Raw genomic sequence first — 17,169 nt, 5'->3', positions numbered from 1 at the left:
TCTTTCTTCCGCAGATGGAAGGGCTCTTTCTGTCTGTGAAAGGCTTCTCATCCTGCAGAGCATTTGTGCCAGCACAGCAGGGGAGGAAGTGATCTTTGTTGACCCACCCCTGCAGTCCCCTTTCCCGCTGAAAATCTGCTCCAGATGGTTAGGAGAGACTCCGGAACAGCGGAGAGGTGGGGCTGGGAGCACTAGAGGGTGAGGGGAATTGCCAAAGATCATCCCCCTCCCTTCCACTGGTGGGAGCATTCTGAGTGGAACTCCACTGAGGTAATGGTCCCACTGGTGGAAACGTAGCTGGATCCTCCTCCTTCTTCATCATAGCATCTTATTAGATGATTATTAAATCATATTTAATAATCTTATTAAAGAATGTAAGCTGTCAGGGTGATTATTTCTTTGCTGATATAAAGGACAAAGGTAACATTATTTGCCTAGTACTTTACAGTGTTGCATTCCTTGTCTAACTGTTTGGGCTTATGCTTAGCATGAAGGTTATCTATCCTGTTCCCAGGCTGTTCTCTCTAGTCCAGGTTTCATCCCTGCATTTGCTAGCCCCAGGGGAAAAAAACATGTACTAATCCTTCTCATCTTCTCTCTTTGGTTCCTAGGAATAGAGCTCCTGTTTTTGCACGCTCACTTCAATGGGAATTTGCAACAGAAATGTTTCTAGCAGTCTGTGCCTTTTGTGTAAGTGACTGGGAATGTGGTAGCAATTTCGCAGGGTTGGTAAAACATGCTAGCACGGACCATCAGATGGATATTTTACTCGTGTCCTCAAATTAAGCTTTCGGTTTTAGTTTTCAAAAGTAAAAGCCAAAACACCAACCCGATGATATCATCTCTGCAGTTCCTGGATACACAGGATAGCCTTATCAACTGCAACTTGCTCCAATTCTTTTGGGACCTTGTCTCTACTCTCTGCCAAGGGTACACATAGCCTGTCCATTCTTTGCAACATTTCCCACAAGACTGGAAATTGCAGCTGAAGTCTAGCCCACAGTCCAGTCTGACTGGAATGTTTCTTGATGAAGTCATGTGTATTACTGAAGCCTATAAGAATCAAGTCAAGGAATAATTGCATCTAATCATTGCACTGGCTTTCTCACAGGGCCGGCCCTACTATTAGGCACAGTGAGGAGCAGATTCTTGGGGGCAGCAGCTGGAGCCCTCTGGCTGTTCCTCCTGAGCCCCCCCCAGCCATTCCCCACTGTTGGCGGACAGAGCTGTGTGTGCCACCCAGCCTGCCCTGCAGGGCCAGTGCTAGGATAAATAGCACCCTGGGCAAGGAGTGCATTTGGTGCCCGCCTCCCATGAGTTTTGCAGGGCCACCCAGAGGATATATGGGGCCTGGTGCAGGTGCGATGTCCACCAAGAATGACATTGCTCAAAACCGTGATCTCGCAGCCACCGTCCTCCAGTTTGCACAAGCCAAAGTTCAAAAAGCCACATTCTGAGCAGTGGCAGCACAGCAGGGCTAGCACAGGTTTTACTTACAATATTTTGTGTTTTGTAGCAGTTCCTATCTTTTGGTAAGCATTCTTTATTTTAGAATATCCATTAGTTTTGTCTTTAAAAATAATAAAGAAAAGTTTTAAATTAAAAGGTTATCCAGCTGACTTCTTACAACTTACGGCTTTATTTTCTTATTACTTGTATAGCGCTTAGAACGTTTACAGCATTTGAAGTGCTAAGCACTTGGTAACGTTGCCTCAAAATAAAGCTGTGTTCCTCTGATCTTACCTAGCACAAATGACATCGAAGTGGAAATTGAGAAAGAAACGTACTTTAAAGCTAATTGAAGGAAGGTCATTTTGGTAGTTAGTACCCAAACAACATGTAGAGTCTTGAAAGAAAGGCTACAGGCACTTGCTTTTTGCTACCCCAGCTCATTGCAGACAATATATTAAAAAAAACCCACAGCTACTGAGCTCAGCTTGGTGCCCCCCTCAGCTCGGCACCCCAGGTGACCACCCATCTTGCCACCCCTAAGGCCAGCTCTGTTGCCCTGAGCCCCCTAAGCTAGCTTGATGCCCTCTGGCACAGTAGAGGACACTGACCCATTGCCTGTACTGCAGTAAGATTCAACTACCAGTTCAGTTAGCTCTTGTCCTTGGCATGGGAGGGTGCCATCTTGTCTTTCACCTCAGGCAACAAAAAGTCTTGGGCCAGCCCCGCATCCTCAGATGGTAAGAGGAACATCTGTTGGAGCAGCTACAGCCAATGACTAACCAATGTGGATAACTTTACTTCAGCATGCCCAGTTCCATCCAGGCAGCATCCTTGGCAGGTCTCTTTTTGGCAGCTTGCTCCTGTGGCCAGCCGTGCACGGCAAAAGGAAGACAGTATGGGTACAAGGGCCCTTGCATCCGTGTGGCATGATGACCTGTAATCTGCTACAAAGACAGGGCATCAGGACGTGGAAAACCAAAGACGCGGCACATCCGGATGTTGCAGTTTCACCGGTGCAGCTGCACAAGTTAGAGCAATAAATTCTTTCGACGGAGGTGTGGCTGGCATGTGTGACAATTTGCCCATGCCCTGGCTATATAGTGCAGCAGAACTCACCCATCATGCAAAGCAGGGCCACCACATAGCACAAGCTTTCTCAACCTGCCCCCCCAGATGTGTTGTCCAACAACTCCTATAATTCCCAGCCAGCATCATGAGAATGATGGAAGTTGTAGTCCACCACATCTGGAGGGCACCAGGTTGGGGAAGCCTGACAGAGCGAGTTTCTCTACCCCTAGTCCATGTCAATGAAAATTGCTGGTGTGTGTAAGGAAACTAACTACATGAATGATGGCCTTGGGTCATGCAATGAGTTCTACTAGATGGAGAAGCAACATGGTGGAAAATTTACTACAAGGCTACCAATTGCTGCAGGGAACTGATCCCATGGCAAAAAATAATATAGAGACCAGCTTTCAGATGCAAGCAGAGGAGAGGATTAGAACAGGTAGGATGGGCAGGATGGTAATATTACACCATGTACAACCGTATCCATGCCAATAGGGCCAGGGATCTGTTTAGTACCCGAATAACGTGGTGACCACAAAACATGAATATTAAATCACAGACATGAACACCAAGGCCCACACATGGAGTAAACAGATTGCTGGGTGTAAGGCAGCCACTTACACATCATCAAAAAAGAAGAAATGTATCACCAAAGAGGAGGATGAAAGAGGACAGAGATTTGCATATAATGTGCATATGCTCATTTATATGGAAGATGCCCATTCCTACGTGATTAATATAATTCAAATAGAAATACTATACATCTCACCCTAGCAGAGAAGACTGTGACCAGGTGACCTGTGTGCCTGCTCAGTCTGCTGCTGTCCAGGTGCAAACTGTGGATGGGCAACTGCAAAGCTCTTGCTCTTCCCATCTTATGTTTTTTTTTTACTTTAACCCAAGCTTGGAGTGGACAGCTCATCAAACAGAAAAGGACACCTTCAGATAGAGGACTGTCTTCTGACAGCCCTTCAAATAGAGGACTGACCTATGTAAAGTAGGATACATGGCTACTCTACCTACAATACACCAGGTTCCTGATGGGCAATTTCAGGTGCCCCGTTCTCCCTTTCTGATGGTTCTTTATCTTTAAACCAGGTTTGGACTGGACAGCCCTTCAAAGAGAAGATGCCTCCAACTGTGGACTGTCCTCTGTGAGGCAGGACATATGGCCACCCTAGCTTGGTGCCAGCTAGAGGCAGGATGCTATATAAGACCTTTCCTCCCCGGACAACTATTAATGAAGGAGCCATTACTTGGTCCCAGCCACTGTGTAAACATAAGTGACCTTAAATATTTTCCCATCCCTTTCTTCCTATTAATTTTACCTATGCCTCTTTCTGGAGTGTATGTTTTTTCCCTTCTTTCTAATTTAGAGAGAAATAAACAACAAAACGCTGTATCAACTGAATCTGGTGACACAGAAACTGTTCTGCAATTGTTATTCCACGTGAAAGAAACATTGACAATTCAGTGGTGCCATTAGAGTAGGACTGGGGCAAATGTCCAGGGCCCTTAAAACTGTTAAGACAGCAATCATATATCCTTTTACCTGGGAGTAAGCCCCATTGAACTCAATTGGACCTACTACTGAGTAGACACATATAGAGTTGCACTGTATGTCCAGTGTCTAACATTACCTAACTGTACGACTGTGGCCATCTTCCTTCCACTGTCCCTTTCCCATCCATATTATTACTGTCAGCTTTTCCACTGTTGAAACAGAAAGATTTGGTGTGATTGTAAAGATGTAACCATGCCGACCTTGCTATACTGATGATACAGTAAAAAGGTAAAGGTAAAGGTGTCCCCAACAAGGGCCGCGGTGGCTTAGTGGTTAAGATGCTGAACTGCAGGCCGGAAGGTCAGCAGGACAGCAGTTCGAGACCCGAGTGCCGCGTGATGGAGTGAGCTCCCCTCTTCAGTCCCAGCTTCTGCCAACCTAGCAGTTCAAAAGCAAGGAATTGCAAGTAGATAAATAGGTACCACCTCGGCGGGAAAGGTAACAGCGTTCCGTGCACCTCGGTGTTCAGTCATGCCGGCCACATGACCACAGAAGCGTCTTCGGACAGCGCTGGCTCTTCGGCTTAGAAATGGGGATGAGCACCGCACCCTAGAGTCGGACACGACTGGTTGGGGACACCTTTACCTTTACCTTTTTAAAGGTGTCCCCAACCAGCCGTGTCCGACTCTAGGGTGCGGTGCTCATCCCCATTTCTAAGCCGAAGAGCCAGCGCTGTCCGAAGACGCTTCCGTGGTCATGTGGCCATTTATTGTAATAATAGGAAAAGTCATTCATTTGAATGGGTCTCAGGAAGGAAACGGTATGCCAAAGTCCACAGTTTTTCCTAGGTGTGATGCACCCAAGGCACATGAAGACACATCTGTGATGGAGCCAAGCCATGTACTTTACAGAAAAGAAGCCAGGGGGTGGCTCATGGTGGCTAAGAATCAGTATGCATGTTCCCTGCAGTATATGTCGCTATGTGCAGTAGAAAGCACCGTGTGTACCAGTGGCGCCTGGTGGCTCCAATTTTGGTGGGGCTTTGCATCCATTCTGGGCTTTAGTTAGAGCCAGCCAGAACTCTAAATGAGCTATGTGGGTCTCCTGGGGTCCCAGTCCAACCCTCCTGGGTTCCCCAGATACCTATGGTCACGCCCCTGGATTGAGCCCCTTTCGGCTAAAATATCCTGGTATTTTTGGTCCTGCCACTTTTGCCTTTGGCCTCGCCGACCACTGGAATGCGGCCCCTGAAAGCTTCTCTGAAGTTGGATTTGGCCCTTGGGCTGAAAGAGATTTTGCACCCCAGTACCAGAGACATGTGTGAATCCGCTGTTAGCAATTGCTGGCCAATTGGTTGAGTGTGCCTAGTTCAGTCACGTGGTTATCTGTGGATCTCCCTGATTGCACTGGATCCATACAGAAAACCATCCCTCGATCCAGATCACACCTGGAGCATTACAATGTTCTACAACCCACCCTGCAATGTCAGAAAGATACAACTGGATTTTCTCAGAGAGAGGTTAGAGACAGAATACTGCCTTTCACCACACCCAACACTTGCATCTATTCCTGAGCAGATAAATACTCCCCACAGCCTGGAGTGTGCAAATGCTTTCCAAAACCAGCTTTTCCAATGAAATCATAACGGTTATGACCACCAAAGATTTATGGCTGCATTTGTGTGGGCCTGAATTCACACCACAGCCAACTCTATTTGCGAGAGGCAAATTTGTCTTTCCGTTTGGATGCAGGAGTGGAATTTGGTTGCCATCTGTTTCAGAATTGCTAATTTGATAACAGTTTGCAAGATGGCATATACATTCCAGAGTCGTTGGTATGGAAACAATACAAACACTCTCACTATTTTGCAGTGTTTTTGCGCTGGGTCTTGCTGCTACTTTAACTAAAAAGAGAATTCTAAATAGACTGGGAAAATCACAAAGGAGATTCGTTAGAACTGTAAATGAGCTAAGATGTAGAATAAATTAAGACGTTAAGGGCACAGACCTATGCATGTTTAGACAGAAGTAAGTCCTGCAACATTTTTCTGTCTAAACATACATAGGATTGCACCTTAAGGCATATAGTAGTAGAAAATACTTCTATAGATCCAGTCCAGAACAAAGCATTTTGCACAAGGAAACCATCAATAGCACTGACATTAAAGCTCTGGCATTAACTATTCCTTTTTTTATCCCCTTGTCTTCTCTCCCCCCACCTGCTTTTTTACTTTTGGATTCCCATGGAAAGCTGACACTAATGATGGCACATACTTTCTTGTTCACTCCCATAATTGTTGAATTACTCTATTCAAATGATTATAGCATCACTTCTGATACACCTTATATCACTGCTTAACCCTTCCTCGACCCCAAGCTTAATATTTTTTCTCAAGTCCTATCCTGCACCCATTCTCCCCTTCACCTGGATCAACCAGATGAGACCATTTGTTTCCCCCTACAGCACTGCTTCTCTTACTTCTTTTTTTTCATAGACAACTTGAAAATTGCTGTGGGTATTGGCAGACCACTTCATAGACTTCTTGTTGTCATTCTACAAGTCAAAAGCACATGATGGTGCTGGCATCATCTTCAAAACCAGTGTCGAATTACAAAAAGCACAGGCCTAGGCCAGTCTGCTGAGGCGGGCCCCTCTTAATTGGTAATTTTTCAGCACCAGCACCCTATTATGAAAATCACATGCCCTAAATCAGGGCCTTGTTAGCCTATTCGATAATCTTGCCTTGGTCAAAACAGCCTCGATCTCCATTGTCAGAAAAAAATTATTCAAGTGCAGTTTATCAACCTTGGACACTACCAGAGGGTTTTCCTTGTCATTAACAGCATCAAAGTATAAGAATCCCCTCTTGATTGAGACCTTCCCTTCCCTTTGATAAGCTGGGCTCTGATCTACAGGGTGTGGAAAACTCTACATTGCAGATTTGCTAAGGTGGGAGAGAGAGGGGGAGGAGGGAAAGGAAGTAAGATCAATCATACCTTTCTTGCTAAACTTAGCACCTTTAGAAAAAGATCTTGCACAGAGTTTTGCACAACATGTCCCCTTGTGGGTGGTTTCACCTAGGAGGCCCTGCCTTATAGGCCTTATGAGGGGAGTGGAATGGGTGTACATTTTTACAGGGTTGCCAAGTTCGGGATAACTAAAGAGGATAACAATCACGCTGTTGAGGTGGGTAATGAGTAGGGATTAAAGCAGCCACAATACAGTTGAAGGGGCAGTCTAGGGAATATGCAGAGCCATTTTTTTTTTTAATAAGCTGGGTTCAGAGCATTACAAATGTTTTCATCATTGTTTCTGATGGGGAGAATTGTATACTCAGGTTGAGCTCTGGAGAAATACCTGGGTCATCCAAATAGCTACAAATTTGACATATGCGGTTAGGTATTTGAAGTACCTTTGGCTGGAATGGTTGGGCTGGGCTCCCAGCTAGGTATCTAAGAAGTGTTTGGGAGAAGACTGCAGCTTTTCTCTGTAAATGAATTAACCAGCTCTCCAGAAATTGTCTTGGTCAATCACTCCTCAGTGGTTGCAGTGGGTGCATTATCTTATCAGTATGTGGTATGCCCCAGAGGGACTATTGGGGAGAGCTGTTACATGTACTCTTGTGTAGAGCTTACTCTTCCAGCTGCCGCTGCCACTGCTTTCTACCTCTGTTCATCTCATTGACCATCCACAGCAGCCTCCCCCAACCCCGCGCCCTCCGGTTATGTTGGACTACGACTCCCATCATCCCCAGCCAGCACAACCCGTTATAGTCCAACACATCTGGAGGGTGCCCAATTGGGGGTGGGAGGCTGATCCACAGCACAATTCTGTGCCAGATAATCTAGCAGCAGCTTCTATAGTTGTATTTCCCTTTTGTCCCCCATGGGGAAGACAGTGTCTTCTCAAAAGCGTGGGAGAAGCTTCCTGAAAATACTACTCATGATATTTCATTTTTTATTTATAATGTTTATGTACTGCTCCCCATTTTAAAAATCATCAAGCTGTTTACAGCAAATTACAAAACAATTTGTTGTTTATTCGGTCAGTCGCTTGCGACTCTTCATGACTTCATGGACCAGCCCATGCCAGAGCTTCCTGTCAGCCGTCGCCACCCTCAGCTCCCTCAAGCTCCTTCACCTCCAGAATATCATCCACCCACCTTGACCTTGGTCGGCCCCTCTGTCTTTTGCCTTCCACTTTCCCTAGCATCAGCATCTTCTCCAGGGTATCCTGTCTTCTCATTATGTGGCAAAAGTACTTCAGTTTTGCCTTTAATATCCTTCCCTCTGACAGAGCAGTCTGGCTTTATTTCCTGGAGTATGGACTGGTTTGATCTTCTTGCAGTCCAAGGCACTCTCAGAATTTTCCTCCAGCACCACAGTTCAAAAGCATCGATCTTCCTTCGCTCAGCCTTCCTTATGGTCCAGCTCTCGCAGCCATAGGTTACTACGGGGAATACCATTGCTTTCACTATGCGGACCTTTGTTGTCAGTGTGATGTCTCTGCTCTTCACTATTTTATCAAGATTTGTCACTGCTGTCCTCCCAAGAAGTAAACGTCTTCTGATTTCCTGGCTGCAGTCAGCGTCTGCAGTAATCTTTGCATCTAGAAAGACAAAGGATTGCTTGGAAAGCCCCTCCAAGGTTGGAGACAGTGCTCCGACCTCAGAAGGGAGAGTTGGAGATCTGACCCCCACCCCCTCGCAGCCAGCGCAGAGAGAACTGCACTGGCTGTCTCTCCCAAGTTGGAAACTCGACCTCGGAGAGGAGGGAAAGGGGCATTCTGGTGGGGGGAGGAGAGGAGACTAGAGAGGCCAGCAGATGACTTATCCTGAGCCTCTTCCAGCCTCCTTCCCTCCCTGTCTGAAGCGCCCTCAATAGAGGGGCTAAAAAGCCCATCTAGTGAAATCTGCAGGCCAGGAGGAAGGGGAGGTGAAGATTGCATCCGCTGCTCGTCCCACCTTGCATTGGATGATCAGTCATAGGGATGTACAAAAGTCACTTACCTTTTTGGCGGGGTGATTCGCGGTGGGGGGAAGGTGCTTCGCACCTCCCCCCGAAATCCTAACCTGGCCGGCTCTGCTCCGTGGCAACTCCGTGGAGCCACCGGCCGGGTGCATTCGCAGGCACCTTGTGGAGCCTGCGGACGCAAATGGCGGTGGCTACGGTGGCTGCCATTTGCGTTCCTGTTTTTTGGCTGTGATAGGCTACGTAAATATTTACGTAGCCTATCACGGCAAAAAAAGGGAACGCAAATGGTGGCAGCTATGGCGGCTGCCATTTGTGTTCTCTTTTTTTGCTGTAATAAGCTACGTAAATATTTACATAGCCTATCATGGCCTCCGCAGGGACGCAAATGGAGTCCCTGCGTTAGCCATGATAGGCTACGTAAATATTTACATAGCCTATCATGGCAAAAATAGGGAAGCGAATGGCAGCCGCAAATGCGGCCGCCATCCGCAAAGCAGTGCGAACGGCACCAGGTAAGTGTCCTGTTTTGTGCGCCTTTTGCGGGGCGGGTGGGCGGGGAGCTTCGTTCTGCCACGGATTTTGTGCGCCTTTCGCGGGGTGGGCGGGCAGAGGACTTTGTTCCGTCACGGATGCCAGTGCATTCGGCCTCACTGAGATCCATGGTGGAATTCTCTGACATCCCTGTGATCAGATGACTCTGAGTTTGGGGGCTTCCAATCACTGAGGGAACAATCAAGAGGGCTGCGTACTTAGACAAGTTAACGGTTGGGTAAAGCCAGAGTAAACAATTACATTTTAAATAATTGTCGAAAACTCACTGTTGCTGCCTGATATATTGCAGAGGGGAGGTCCTTGCAGAAAGCAACAAGAGAGGACCACAGGATATGGGGTTGCAAAACTAGGCAGGGCCTTGCATGGCAAAACTATCATTCCCAGTTGCTATGCAAGGCCAAGGTGGTCTTAGCTCAGCGTGGCAGTGCCTTATGGGGATCAGACATGAAGGATGGTTTAATTTATTTTTATTTTAGTACATTTATATCCTGCTTTTCTTTCAACATTGAAAAGATGGAAGATACGGAGTTCCTGGTTGGATTCCCATCCAGACACTGACCATACCCAGACCTGCTTATGCATGGAGAATAAGGCTATCAATGGTTCCTAGTCATGATGGCCATATATTACCTTCAGTGGTATACCTCTGAGTACCATGCTGAGGAACATGAGCGGGAGGGTGCCACTGCAGTCAGGTCCTGCTTGTGGGCTTCCCATTCTCTCCCATAAGACGTGGTGATGGCATTGATTTAGAAGGCTTTAAAAGGGGATTAGCCAAATTCATTGAGGATAAAGATATCGATGGCTACTAGTCATGATGGCTACATATTACCTCCAGTATCGGAGGCAGTATGTCCCTCAATAGCATTTCACAGGTGCTGTTGCACTCATGTCCTGCTTGTGGGCTTCTCATAGACTTCTGATTGGTCGCTGTGGGGAAAAGAATGCTGGAGTTGGTAAGTCTTTGGTCTGATCCAGCAGGGCTCTTTTTATGTCCTTATTTCTTATGCTTACCTTTAGCAAGGTGGAAGCATCATGTGTCCTCAGGCCATGCCATGAGGCATTTATTCCCTGGAAGAAATACCTTTGGGTACATTCACACTAGCTTGTTTCCCAGGAGATTTTCTGGGAACAGCTACTACTGTTGTTCACACAGATATCAAGAAGAGTCACTGATCAACGTTCCACTTCTGGACTGGTGGATGAGGTATCTTATTGTTAGACTTCTTAATGCAAACTGTTTAGTGAATTGTTTAATGCACTATATGTTACTATTGGTACTGGATCTTGTTAACTGACCTACCGGTATGTCTTGCTCTTATTTACATTTTTAATGTGTTTTCAATGAACTGTTATAATTATGGCGATCGCATTTGTTGTTTTGTGAACCACTTTGAGCACAATGTATCGAAGAAAATGTGGTATACAAATAAATGGACTATGACCATGATTATGACTGGACTGGTGCAGCAGGGGACAAATGCTTGTTCCTTTTTAAAGAGAAAGCAACTTTCCCCATGGTCAATGACATCATGAGGAATACTGGATCATTGCTGGCAGGAGGGCTCCAACTTGTTCCCTGAGATGGAGTCATCTCCAGCTGGCAGTCCTTGTAAAGGAGAATCTTCCACTTGAAACGCAGCCCCATCCCCGACTGTATATTTGCAAGGGACACTGATCTTCCAGCTAGGGGTGGGCTCCATTGCAACTGGCAAACTGGAGCTCTTCCAGGCAGCAGATCAACTAATGAGTGTGCCAGTCAGAGCTTTCTGGGTTTCATTTATTACACTTCCTCCAAAGAACTCAGAATGATAGACATGGGTGTCTCCCCTTTTATACTCATCACAATAACTGGGTTCACACAACATGACAAGCCAGAGTATGGGTTGAGTATGGGTTGAGTATGGGTTGGGCATGGGTTGTCGTTGAACTGTGGGTTGTTGTTGAATCACGGGTTATTGTGTTGTGTGAACCCAGCCATGCTAACAAACCACGATTTGTTAACCACAAACAAACCACAATTCAGAACCCAACAACAAACCTTGGGTTCTCTTTGTGGGCTGTTTGTGGTTAACAAACCATGGTTTGGTAGCATGGCTGGTTCACACAACACAAGAACCCACAATTCAACAATAACCTATACTCAACCCATACTCAACCTGTACTCCGGCTTGTTGTGTTTTGTGAACTCAGCCGATAACTCTCTGAGGTAGGCTGGGCTGAGAGATAGTGCCTTGCTGAAAATCACCACACACAGAACTTCATGGCTGAGCAGAGATTTGAATTCGGTGAAATCCAACACTCTGTGGACTACACTAGTCTCCCCCAACCTCATACTAGGGTGGCCATTGACCACATCACCCAAAAAACCTGAGAGGAAATGCATCACCAAAAAAGAGAACAAAAGAGGACATAGACATACTTAAAATTTGCGTGTGTTAATGTATATGTATAGATGAACATTTAGAAAGAATTACAATAATTTAAATAGAAATACAAAACCTCTCACCACAGGAGGAAAGACTGTGACAAGGTGACCTGTATGCCTGCTCAGTCCGCTGTCCAGGGGCTGGCTCGGATGGGCAACTTCAATTCCCCCTTCTTATGGCTGTTTATCTGTAATCTGGACTTGGACTGGATAGCCCTTCGAACAGAGCACACCTTCAAATAGAGGACTGCTCTCTGTAAAGTAGGGCACATCACAACTCTACTAGGTATCCTCCAGTTGGGGAGGTACCCCAACCAGGTGCCCTCCAGTGTGCTGGCTGGGGATGATGGGAGTTGTAGCCCAACCTATCAGGAGGACACCCCATTGGGGATGGCTGCACTACACCATGGTGATTTAATAAAAGTTTGTGGACCAGCTATATTCCAGAAGCATTCAAAGAGTCTTCTGTACTTTGTTCCAACAGGGTTATTTTACTGCACAAATAGATTCAGTACATTGCTTATTTGATTAAAAAAAAAAGAGAGTTGCTTTCGTTTTATTTTTTACTGTCCACCTAGTTAAAATTTACCTTAAACTTTTAACAATCTTTGCTACAAGAAGTATTTTCTGCAGAACAGTACAGATCCCTCCCCTTATCTCTAACTATGGCAGAAATCATGTCCTGTGAACACTGAGAAACAACTTATTCGTGCAATGAAAGTTAAGCGTTTCCTTTCCTAGGTGTAGAGTGTGCCCTTTGTATGCGGGAAATGCAGATAAGAATAATTACAGATGGTGGTTTACCCATCTATCACACAATCTGTTTTCTGTACGAAGGAAATGGAGGGCAAAGCAGAGAACAGTGAAACGAACTGAAAAGAAAAGCAATAAAATATAAGCCAGGTGTTCTGCACTGAGTACTATATACACACGCACACGCCCAGTGCTGTTCTTGGAAAAGTCATTACAAACCAATTTCCCCAATATTAAACAAGTACAATCATTAGATAAAATGCTCGTAAGAGACACATTAACAGCAGCAACAACAACTACAAAAAAGTGGCAATAACTTTTATGTCTGGGGTTGGTGGAGGGCATGTGGTAAAAGTAATAAATCATTTGGAAAAAAATATGGCCAATAGCTAATACAGTAACATTCACAATGTGCATTGTGAAGAAGGAAGAATATGCGCGGAGGGGGAATGAATAGGAAATGGGATCTGAACCTGCCATAATCAAGTAGTGGCCCGAGATGTGAATATGCTATGCCATCTGCATCAACTTTCCCCATGCGGCATGCTGGGAGTTGTAGCCCAACACATCTGGGGAATTGGGGATTGGGGAAGGCTGATCTGCATCAACAGTTATATTCATTACATCCAGTAGATCCAGATGTTTATTTGCCTCTGGAGACCACGCATAAGGATTCTCATCTATTTTGGATTGCTGACAGAGGACAGTCCGCTGTCTGAGAGTGTCTTCTGTTTGCAGGGATGTCTAGTCCAAGTCCAGGTTAAAGATAAAGAATCTAAAGAGAAAGACTAACAGCTAAATAACAGTTATTCTTTCTAACTTTCTACCTATACATATACATGTTAATATGCAGATATTTTGCAAATTGGTATCCTCTCTTGTCCTCTTTTTTGGTGATGTGTAAGTGGCCACCCTAGGAGGGCAGTGTAAGTGGAGCGATTCCTCATCCAGACCCTGACATGTCACAGAGGGACTGGGCTGATCCTCGGTAGTCTGAACGGAGATCAGGAGGATTACTGGGCCAGCATGGAGGGTGAGTGGGGGGCAGTCCACAGAATCATGGAATAGTAGGGTTGGAAGGGGCCTATAAGGCCATCGAGTCCAACCCCCTGCTCAATGCAGGAATCTAAGTCAAAGCATCCCTGACAAGTGGCTGTCCAGCTTCATCTTGAATGCCTCCAGTGTGGGAGAGCCCTCTACCTCCCTAGGTCATTGGTTCCATTGTCGTATTGTTCTGACAGGCAGGACGTTTCTCCTGATGTTCAGCCAGAATCTGGCTTCCTGTAACTTGAGCCCATTATTCCGTGTCCTACACTCTGGGATGATCGAGAAGAGATCCTGGCCTTCCTCTCTGTGACCACCTTTTTTGAAGAGCGCTTTCATATCTCCCCTCAGTCTTCTCTTCTCAAGGCTAAACATGCCCAGTTCTTTCTAGGGATGTCAGAGAATTTCTCCACGAATCTCGGGGAGGCCGAATGCCAGCTCATTTGGCCCCCCGAAATTGGTGGAGAAACGGTCTGCCCCCCCGTCCCTCCCGGGACGGGACTTACCTTGTTCGAATGTCCCTGGTGGCGGTGGCTGCGGCGGCCGGTCTTCTGACCGGCTGCCACTGCCGCCATTTCCAAGTAAAACAAAAACAAAAACAAACGTGTTAGGCTACGTAAAGATTTACATAGCCTATCACGGCTAGACTTTTAAAAAACACCGTGATAGGCTACGTAAATGTTTACCTAGCCTATCACGGCTGACTTTGAAAAAAAAAAAAAGCGCGTACGCAAATGGCGGCGCCCATAGGTGCCGCCATTCACGTTCCTTATTTTGGCACGGGTAGTCTATGTAAACATTTACGTAGACTGCGGCGAAAATAAGGGGAACGCAAATAGTGTTCCCCTTATTTTCGCCATAGTCTACGTAAATGTTTACGTGGACTACACATGCCAAAATAAGGAATGCAAATGGCGGCACCCATGGGCGCCGCCATTTGCGTACGCGCTTTTTTTTTTTAAGTCAGCCATGATAGGCTACATAAACATTTACATAGCCTATCACGGCTGACTGCAGGGACGCAAACTGCGGCGGCTACGGCCGCCGCCATTTGCGTCCTGGCAGGAGACGAGGTTTCGCGGCCGGAGGGACGGGGCGCCTCCCCCCCGGCCAGAATTTTGGGGGGGAGGGACGGAGCGCCTCCTCCCCATCGCGAAGCAAGCTTTGGGATCAGGTAAGGGACTTTCATCCATCCCTAGTTCTTTCAGGCTTTCTCCACAGGGCTTTGTTTCCAGTCCCCTGATCATCTTGTTGCCCTCCTCTGAACCCTCTCCAGTTTGTCTGCATCCTTCTTAAAGTGTGGCGCCCAGAACTGGACACAGTATGCCAGATGAGGCCTAACCAGTGCTGAGTAGAGGGAAACTAGTACTTCATGTGATTTGGAAGCTATACTTCTATTAATGCAGCCCAAAATAGCCTTTGCCTTTTTTGCAGCCACATCACATTGTTGGCTCATATTCAGCTTGTGATCTGCAACAATTCCAAGATCCTTCTTGCTTGTAGTATTGTTGAGTCAAGTATCCCCCATCTTGTAAGCGTGCATTTAGTTTCTTTTTCCTAGGTGCATAACTTGGCATTTATCCTTATTACATTTCATTCTGTTGCTTTCTGCCTAGCAAGATCACTTTGAATTTTGTTTCTGTCTTCCAGGGTACTAGCTATCCCGCCCAATTTTGTGTCACCTGCAAATTTGATCAGCATTCCCTGCACCTCCTCCTCCAAGTCATTAATAAAAATGTTGAAGAGCACTGAGCCCAGGACTGAGCCCTGTGGTACCCCGGTTGTTACCTCTCCCCAGTTTGAGAAGATCCTATTGATAAGCACTCTTTGAGTCCGATTTTGTAGCCAACTGTGGATCTACCTGATCATTGTTTCATCTAGCCCACTTTGAGCTAGTTTGCTCATCAGGATATCATGGGGCACTTTGTCGAAAGCTTTGCTTAAGTCGAGGTATATTATGTAAACAGCTTTCCCACAGTCCACAAGGGAGGTTACCTGATCAAAAAATGAGATCAGATTCGTCTGGCAGGATTTGTTATTGACAAATCTGTGTTGGCTTCGAGTAATCACTGCATTGTTTTCAAGGTGCTTCCAGATGGATTGTTTTATAATCTGCTGCAGAATTTTCCCAGGGTTTGATGTCAGACTGATAGGTCTGTAGTTCCCAGGTTCCTCCTTTTTGAAGATAGGAACAACATTGGCCCTCCTCCAATCATCTGGCACTTCACACGGCCTCCATGGTTTCTCAAAGAGAATAGACAGTGGTTCTGAGAGTTCTTCTGCCAGTTCCTTTATTACTCTAGGATGCAGTTTGTCTGGCCCTGGAGATTTGAACTCATTCAAAGTAATTAGGTGTTCCTTGACCATATGCATATCGACCTCAAGCTGCAATCCTGCCCCTTCAGCCTGTACCTTGCCTTTGCTAGGGGCGTCATAGACCCTCTTTGGGGAGAAGACTGAGCCAAACTAGGAATTGAGCACTTCTGCCTTTTCTTTGTCATCTGTTATCGTTTTGCCATCCTTATTTAATAGCTGAACCACCATTTCTTTCCTCTGTCTTTTACTATGCGCATATCTGAAGAAAGCCTTTTTGTTGCTTTTAGCATCCCTTGCTAACCTCAGCTCGTTCTCAGCTTTAGCTTTTCTGACACCATCCCTGCAATTCTGTGCTACCTGCCTGTACTCTTCCTTTGTTACTTGGCCTTCCTTCCAGTTCCTATATATGTCCTTTTTTGTTTTCAGGTTATCTCTGAGCTTGTTGTGAAGCCACATTGGCTTATTCTGTTGTCTTCTGCTTTTTTTTCTTGTTGGAATTGTTTGTAATTGTGCCTTGAGAATTTCCTTTTTTAAAAAACTCCCACCCATCTTGGACTCCTTTTCTCATTAGAGCCGTTTGCCATGGGACCTTACTTATCATTGTTCTGAGTTTATTAAAATCAGCTTTCCTAAAATCCAGAGTATGGGTTTGGCTACACTCGGCTTTTGCTTCCTTTAGAACCAAAAACTCAAGTATAACATGTTCGCTTTCCCCCAGAGTCCTGTATCTTTACCCACTAAGTCATCTCTGTTGCTTAGGATCAAGTCAAGGATAGCCAATCCTCTGGTTCCTTCCTCAACTTTCTGTAGGAGGAAATTATCAGCAACACATGTCAGGAATCTCTTGGAGGGGCCATGTTTTGCAGAGTTTGCCTCCTAACAAATATCGGGGAAATTGAAGTCCCCCATTACTACTACATCATGCTTCCTTGAAACATTGGCTATTTGATTTTCAAAAATTTCACCCTTGTCTTCTCCTTGATTGGGTGGCTGGTAGTAGACTTGGACCACCAGGTTCCTTTTATTGTTTGCTCCATTTATTTTGATCCAGATGCTCTTGATGGGGCTACCAAGCTCAT

Source organism: Heloderma suspectum, chromosome 3, assembly GCF_057233095.1.
Source record: "Heloderma suspectum isolate Gila_16-S chromosome 3, 16-S_ref, whole genome shotgun sequence".
Classification (NCBI taxonomy): Eukaryota; Metazoa; Chordata; class Lepidosauria; order Squamata; family Helodermatidae; genus Heloderma; species Heloderma suspectum.
The sequence above is the reverse complement of the archived record's forward strand: the minus strand, read 5'-3'. Positions refer to the sequence as shown.